We start from the raw sequence: 9,289 nt of genomic DNA on the forward strand, positions 1-9,289 counted from the left end.
AAGAAATGTATTAACTAACAATAAACCAAGGTAGAAAAGGGTTTAGTGTTTCTTCTAGGCAAAAGGAAAAACTAGAAGCAAAAACATCTCTTATTCAGTCAATAATATTAAAACAGGCTGAAATTTAAACCCATCTAGAAGAACAACAGGAGATAAAAGTGGGAAACCAAACTGGAGTCACAGAAGTCCTGAATTGAACTAGTTGTCAAATGTGGATCCGATGCCTTATATTCTTCTAATCACTGTTAAGTCAAAGGACCAAAATCCCCTTACCAGGAGCCATACACTAGAGGTGAGAGTGAGGGAGGAAGACATATTGAAATAAAATATCTAAAAGAGCAGCATAGCTGGAACCGGTTTGGCTCAGTGGATAGAGCGTCGGCCTGCGGACTGAAAGGTCCCGGGTTTGATTCCCGTCAAGGGCATGTACCTTGGTTGCTGGCACAACCCCAGTGGGGGGTGTGCAAGAGGCAGCTGGTCGATGTTTCTCTCTCATCAACGTTTCTAACTCTCTGTCCCTCTCAATTCCTCTCTGTGTAAAATCAATAAAATATATTTAAAAAATTAAAAAAAATTATAAAAAATAAATAAATAAAAGAGCAGCATATATTCTTCTTAGAATAAAATGCTACATTAATAATACACGAGGAAATGAAAATGGCAATGTTTGGGTCTAGTGGTGAGGGGATGGTTATTTTAAGGTAAGTTAGGCATTGGGAAAGAAGAGGCTGCACATGTTATGTCTGAATAGAAACTCAAAGGAGATGAGGGAAAGAACCATGCAGCCACCCAGGGAGAGAGTGTTCAAAGCCCAGGGAAAGTTTCAAAGCCTTGAGGTGGGAACATGCAGGATATACTAGTAGTCAAGGTACAACAGAATCCATTGTGTCTGGGACAGGGTGAGGGAGGAGGAAGCTGTAGGAGAAGAGATTTGGGAAGCCTTTGAAAGAGGTTACTATTTTACTTACAGGAAGCAAGAAGATACTGAAGTGTTTATAAAAGAAGTATTGTTATCACCTTGTTGTTTCTAAAGAATCCCTTGGGTTGACAAAATCAGCTTGGGGGTGGGGGTGGGGAGAAGATGCAGGAAGAAGCAAGGAGACCATTTAAGAGGCAATTAAAATGATCCAGGTAAAAAATATCAATTGTATAATGATGGTGTAAAATGGTGAAGTTCTGTATACATTATGAAAATCGAACTTCACATAGATTATAATGGGTAGAAAGGATTCTTAAAAACTCTATAGCTTTTTCATCTCAGCAATAAAAAAAAAAGGTGGAGTTACCTTAGATTGAAATGGAGAAGAATAAAAAGAGAACAAAAATTTGTATAGTTGATGGGGAATTTAGTAAGTTCGAAATATTTGAGGAGAGAGTAAATATAAAATATGGAGTTGGTCCAAGCTGGACCTACTAATTTGAAACCTTTAGCATCTTTCAGCTGATGGTATTAGATGAGCTCACCAAGGGAATGAGTGGATAGCAATTAAATAAGATGAGCATGACTCACCTGCTTATCCAACTTTCAAAGTTTCAGAGGTGAGGTAAGAAGACCAAAGGAAGCTGAGGGGGAATAAAAATAAAAATAAAAACCATAAAGAGAACAGAAGGAAAAAAATCTGTTAACTCGAGAGTAGAAAAAAGCATTTTTAGAAAAACACACGAAATTGGTTAATTGGTTCAAATTTTGCTGGGGATATAATGAAACAGAGACCTAAGACATAATACTATATTTAGAATTTAGGTCATTATTGACTTTGATAAAATCAACACTGGTGGATTGATGAAAGCCCCTGGGGTGGTATGGGGACAAAATCAGAGGGCACCAGAGCTGTAGGAAGCTGTTTGAGTATAAAGAGCAAGGTGGAATTGGCTAGTTTTGTTGAGCTCCCCCATGAATCAATAACTTCGGTAATTTTGAGGACCCTAAGGGGATAGGGCTAACCCTAGTTGTTCGTTACCTGGAGCCGGAGTGACGGGCTGGTGCATAAAGGACTTGGAAGGTGAAAGCCCGAGAGCCAGGTGTTTGGATTGCGGACTTAATCAGCTGCCCAGGAAGAGGAACTGGCCAGTTTCAAGCCAGGACCTCAGAAACTAGGTTAAGACAGCACTGACATAAACAAAAATAAAAACACCTCTCTTATACCCAGTAGAGGCAATTGCCAATCAAGGGATTTAAAACTCTTTCATCTTTAACCTCAAAAACTGACCTAGTTAAAAATGAGTTTTAATACTAAGATTAGTATTACCTATTTTTATAACACAGTCATGCAGTTCAATTTAGGTGAAAACATATGACACCATTATGATTTTGCAAATTTTTCTCAAGCTGCCTTCCCCCCAAATAAGCGATAAGGCACATCACTGGTAGTAGATGCCTATGTCCTCGCTCCTTCTAAGATTTCAGATTAAAACACTAACATGTTCCAATATTAAAATAAAGTATTTTTAAAAAGATGATTTCTTTTCAAATTCTCATGCATCACATCTCTGGATCAGTGACGCAACATGAGGGGTTGACTCGGGACCTGCTTTAACACCCATGCAATGTTCTCAGCAACCATCACGAGTCACTCTTTCCACTCGGCGAGTGTCAGAATGTGACAGGTCTTGAATTTACTATGACAAGTTCCTATGTGAAACAGTTGTGAATTATAATACATCAAAAGCCAGGCATACAGAGTTAAAAGGTCCAAATAGTATTTCATTTCCAATGTGACGTCTAACAGGTGCTCTTCAAAGTGGCGCTGGAGTACTGCTTTTGCAAAACTCTTTCGGTTGCAGCATCTGGCAATATATTATTCCTCATTTCAATTTCTCAGTGGCACGCTTGGAAAGTGCCTGAGTGGAGGATGTCTTCAGATGAAGATGGCCCTTGTGTCGAAATAAAAGTTCAGGCTGTAGAAAATTACAAAATTATGAAGCTCTTTATATAAAATGGTGATCTGCCTGTTTTTTTGCAATGCAAATAAAAGAAGCAATCTTGGCGTAATTCATCTGTGTTTGAAATCCCCTTGCATGGCAGTAAAGTGTTCTTTAATTGACTGGTAAATCATTCTATGATCAGTTTAGCAAATTGTGTTTCTCCTTTTTTTCTGTGCCGACTCTGGGGAGCATTGGGATGTTTTATGGTAACTGTTCTTTTATTCTTTTCAACTGAACTACCGTAACCTCTACATCAGATAAATAAGTTCAAGAGGAGAAACGGGGGGTCTGTGTGTGAGAATTCTGATGCTCCTGGAATTAAGTAAATATAACATCTCTCCCACAGTATTATTGAATTTGAGACTTCTTATTAGCGATTGAAAATATTAAAACATTTGAAAAGCCAGATTCTTTCCAGAAAATTGAAAATAGAAGGTTTGCAAATAACCAGTTGTAGGTTTATAGTATTTCTCCAGCACAGACCAGGGAGTGCACTATAGCAGCACAGCCATGGAGTCTGTTAATTGTGCAAAAAAGTCCATTACAGTCCACCTATATTACTAGTTAAGAAAAGAATGTGCTGGAAGCTTTTCAAAATATGACTGTCCTTTGCAATTATAGCTACATCTGATGTTATTCTAAAGGTCTAGAGCCAAGTGAGACTGTGACGTTTCTCTTTGACTAACTGCTCCACTTCTAGCCTCTTCTCTCTGCGTTGAGACTTTTACCAATTACTCTTTCAGGCATTGCGTATATATGCCATTCTAGAGAAACTTTGCTTTCAGCTCTTTGCCAATTGATACTTCTTTGCAGATTGTGTCATCAATTATGCTCAGTCTCTCTCTGAGATCTTGGAAATTCCCAGAAGTTTCCGAGACACATAGAAATTCATTATGGGATACACCCTTCAGTTTGAACAGAGATTTGCCTTTGAACAGAGAAACCTCAAATTATCTCACTTAATAACTTGTATCTCTTTTCTGTGAAAGGGAAGTCCAAGTCTTTTGTTTAGGTTATTCATTGTTTTCTCTCATGCAGATTGGCTTTGTCACCATGCACATGCCTGGTTCCACATTATTGAACATTAATTTATTTACAACCATATTTAATACACTAGTACTATCATTTTGCCAAAGGAATCATATATGGTGCTCCTGATTGCTTCTATTCCTAGCTTGCACATCCTTCATGCACTACTTCCACACACTCCTTCTCTTTATTAATTTTATGCTCCCATTTGAGGATCTGTGCAGTGGGAGCTGTTGGTATGAATGAAACATTATAAAGTTTAACTGCATTTTAGTATTGCCTAACTGTTATGCCAATAAACATATTGAAAGAAAACTATGGGTGTTTAACATGTAACAAATTCCCAGTGTAATGTTATTTGAAAGCTTCATTTAATGCATGACTGAACCTTGTTTCATAGACACTGTAGATTTGAATGAGAACCAACTCGATTTTACTTATTAATAACGATGCTCTAATAAAAGAGAGATGTTCAATTTCCTACTTGGACTCATATTTGTCATTGAAATGGAAAGAATAGGCTCATGCATAAAAACAGAAGAGGGAGAGTATAGCAATTTAATTGGATTAAAATTCATATTATTTTGGTATTCTTAAATAGATTGTGTCATTTCTTTCTTCTCTGTCTGACTTAATTCAACCAAATGAGAGAGTCTTCTTGGAGTTCAGAGGCAAGTCTTAATCATGCAACGTTTTCAGTTGCTTTAAGATCACTCGTCTCAGCTCAGCTTGATTATTGTCTTGTTGTGATGGAAATGAATGTGGCACAATTCAGTGATTCACATCTGATATTCAAAACTCTTTACATTTCCTAGGATTGAGTATTTGTTTTTCCTACTTGTGTAAAAAATGTCATTGGGAATTTTATGAGGCAATCATTGAATCTGTAGATCATTGTAGGTAATATGAACATTTTAATATTAATTTTTCAATGACAGTCTCTGAAAGTAAAAATGACAATACATTAAATAACATGAAGATTAAATATTGTATATGAAAACTCAATAATGTGTTAAATTTTTCATAATCTTTATTTGCAAATATGTGCTTCTTAAGAGGTACTTTTGAGAAAAATCCTCCATTTTTAATTAAACTGTTATAGAATATACAATTATATTACTATTTTAGTATATATATATTTATTATTATAAAAGAAATCACATGTATTGTCAAAAGGTTAAAAAGTACAGTAGCAAATTTAATGGAGAAATTGAAACTATTTTACAATCCAGAGACAATCAATCATTAATATTCCAATCATTCATCGAGAGAACATGGTGAGCACATTTCATATTTATGTGAAGAAGTGGACACATTGCACACACAGACTTGTGTAAAATGTATACCATGTTTCTTTTTATTTTCAATGAATAAATAAAAAATGTATTTGCATATAAAGTATAAGATATACATCTTCCACTTATTTTTTTCTTAAATCTCTATAGGAGCAAAGGAAGTTATAGAAAACCTTTTGGTGAAAATTAGGGAGAGAATTTAGATTTTGTTAGACAGATAGAAATAATTTCATATCTGGAAGATTAAATTTGGTACCTTTGCAATAAAACAACCAGAAAAAGGAACAGCTTTTTCAAAAGTGCAAAAGGATTCACTTGACAGTTTATAAATTACTGCATGGGTGTATGAAGAAAAATTTATACATTCTTTTAAAAAATCTGAAACTAATCAGAAAAAATGGTCATTTTGGGTAAAAACGAACAAGCAAATAAAAAATGTCACATTGACACCATTTAGCTCTTAAACATATTCTTGGCAGTTGCTTATATGATGGTGATGATTAAACTAGTAATTATGATAATAAATAAACAGAGGAAAGTAGAGGAGGAGAAGAAGGAGAAGGAAAAACATAAAAAACTGCAAATAGGTCAACAGTGTTAAGGTAGAATATTTCCTAGGCATAGATTTTTGAAAAGTAATACTAGGTTTTATCATTTTATCCTAGTTACTAATCTTAATAATTTCCTGAGACACTGCACAGTCAACCTGTCAGGTGTTCAAAGTAAGCTGCTGATGCCATCTACAAGGAAATCTAAATAGAAAATCACCACCTTATCATACTGCTAATGGAAACCACTGAATAATTCAACACCAATAATAATAAGGTATACAAATCTATCCTATATTTCTTCATTATGATTCGGGGTAGTAATTTCCATCTAATAACCACAGTAATGCCTTTTATTTTTCTCTAAGATATTCTTTTAAAAGATCTGCTTTTGGCTTCATTCCTTTGTCAGAGAGAAAGGAAAGAAGTGTGGGGTAAGTAGCAGGAAGGGTTTAAGTGGGAAGCTCCGGATTTATCATGTGATTGATGCTGTTTACAACCTAAGTAAGGACAGGATGCCTAAAAGTCTAAAGATGGATAGTTTTAAAGTAGATGTGCAAAGGTGTCATAAATGAGGACTAACAATTCTCTAAATTCATTGTGGGGAAAAAATCACTTCCTAAAATGAACGAATGTTAATATTTATAATGTATAGCTATAGCTAAATTGATAGAAAACCACACATGTAACAAAACAATGTGCAAAGTCCATGAATTGACAAATAATATTGTTCAAACATTTCTAATATGCAATCCAGATAAATTATAAATACTATCATTTTAGTATTTCAGCAAAAGCAGATCAGAATATATGGTTAAATTTCAAACTAGTCAATAAGAAAAAAAATTATATAGCATCCAATGGCTCTGGCATTTGGGGAAATACATTCTCACATATTTCTGAAGGGAGGGGGCATAACGTCATTGAAAAAGTACATTGCAGTCCTTTTAAAATTAAAAGGCTTCATCTTGCAATTGAAGTGTTGTGACTCCCTTATCCAGAAATAATACCCTGCATATGTAAGTATATTTGAATAAGGATGTTTATGTCAGTATTGTTTGAAGTGGATGACATCAAATCAAAGTCACAAACCAAAGCAACTACATAAACAAACGAACAAACTTAATTTGGTCAGGGAAAAGAGGAGAAGTATGTGAAGAAAGAAGAGAAAGAGGGGAAAAAGAAAAAATATTAACAAAAAAAGAAAAGAAAAAACAGCTTATTGGTAGAGAACTTGAAGAATAAAAGGACACACACTTAAAATATTATGACCATAAAGAAACAAGTACATGTTTGCATATGAAAGAGAAATTTTATACTTAAATAACTGAAACAATTGAGATATATGTGATATTAATTGACAAATAATTGTGAAATAAATTTATCTGTGACATCTGTGATAAATTTATTTCACAGGAAATGCAGATATAGCTAAAGAGAAAGGTGTCAACAAGTGGCCTTCATTTTATATTTAAGAGAAATTATATCACATTCTAACTGAGAAATCTTAAGCCAAAAGCAAAACACAAATTTTAATAAGCTTTGTATCATGACATATAATTATTTAAGCTAATTTTGCTGCTTATGTTTAAAAATATCTAGTTTCTTGGAATGCAGACCATGTAATTATATTGTATTGTCTTTTTTCTGAATTAAAAACTTTCTATAGGATATTAAGATTTCTACTCGCACTGGCACACCATCATTATAAGTTAAAGTATAAATAATAAGTACTGGTACTTGAAGCTCTCTGGATGAATTGCCAAAATCCTTGTGCTTGAGTAGAAAATATAGGTTTTAATTTTTAGAGGAGGCCATGCAAGATTTTAGACATATAATTAAAAAATGAAATGACTGGAATACAGTAAAGAATTATGAAAAAATTTTACCAAAAAACTTTTGTGGCTGTGAGGATTTAAAAAAAAAACCAAACACACCTGCTTTTTAACATGAAGGTGTAGATATTTATGCATTCATTTGTACAAAACTCAGATTATTTAAAGTAATTGTATCTCTTTATAAGCTTTATATCTCTAAATAATACAAATAAGGTTATCTCAACTAATAGGTGTTAATTTTTTAGTTGAGGTATAATTGACAACTAATGTTATATTAGTTTCATATGCATGACCATAATGATTTGGTTCATTTACATTTTTAGCCCCAAACACTGGGACCCTATTTTAAAGTTGAATAGGGCAAAGAAATACTGAAATCCATATTCCCAGAGTATTTTACTACCCTGTTTCCCCCAAAATAAGACAGTGTCTTATATTAATTTTTGCTCCCAAAGTTGCGCTAGGTCTTATTTTCAGGGGATGTCTTATTTTTCCATGAAGAAGAATACTGTACACATTTATTGTTAAATGAAAATAAAGAAAACTTATTACCTGTATACGGTACGGTAGTACGGTAGTTGTCAACACAAACCAGACAAACTGTGAATCCTACAGTATCAAGAATTTACTCATTTATTCAATGACAATCATGTCATCATCTTCTGGAACATCATCATAACAATCCAATTCCTGAATTTCCTGGTGAATTTCTGTGACTCCATTTATTTCAGAATCAGTGGACCAAATCTCTCATGTTTAGCAATAGCACTGTCTTTAAATGTGTACTTCTTGTCAAGGTAGCCTGCTTGCAGTGCATTTGCAATGCAACTGTCACTGATTTTCTCCCATGAATTCTTCACCAAGTTACAACTTCTTGTAGTTTAGGTTCCACAAAGTTTCCACGCCGATTTCTCTCCATTCTATTTTCAATGTAGTCATTAATTTCCATGCGCAAATTGTCTTTGAATGGCTTGTTTATTGCAATATCAAGAGTCCGGAGATAGGCCGTCATTCCTGTGGGAATCATTATCTGATCTATTTTTCTTTCATGAAGAAATGTCTTCATGTCTTTAGCGTGGTGAGTGCTGGCTGCATCCCAGACTAGCAGACCTCTTTGGCTCCCTGGCATAACAAGAGGCAGCATTAAATTGACCCACTTCCTTATAACTGCTTGTGTGGCCCAGGCTTTTTCAGTTTAAAGAATAAAAATGCCCCAAACACATTCAATCTTTTCCTTCTTGTCCTTAGAAATGATTAAAGGTGGGATTTTAGTGCCATCCAGACGAATTGCCAAAATACAGGAAATACGTGCACTTTTGTAAGCAGTTGAGGGAATGTACACTAAGGAGGCACCCCACTGTTCAATTGTTGTTTGAGATGATTGGCCCATAAACACTGCAATTTTATCCCTAGCAATCATGTTGGAAAGATTGTATTTAGAGAAGTCAGCATCATCAATAAAGGACTTGAATGCAAGTGCTCCCTTAATAACTTGAGTATCTTCCAACCTAAACAATGTTGTAGATCTTCTTAAAGACAGTTCACTTAGCTGAAGGAAATTATCCAGCCACTGTTGTGATGCTTTGAAGTCTTCGGGGGCTATGTCAAACTGTGGTGCCATTGCAAGGGCAAATTCTTGAATCTGAGCCCTATT

Source organism: Pipistrellus hanaki (assembly GCF_964339955.1).
Source record: "Pipistrellus hanaki genome assembly, chromosome: 6".
Taxonomy (NCBI): Eukaryota; Metazoa; Chordata; class Mammalia; order Chiroptera; family Vespertilionidae; genus Pipistrellus; species Pipistrellus hanaki.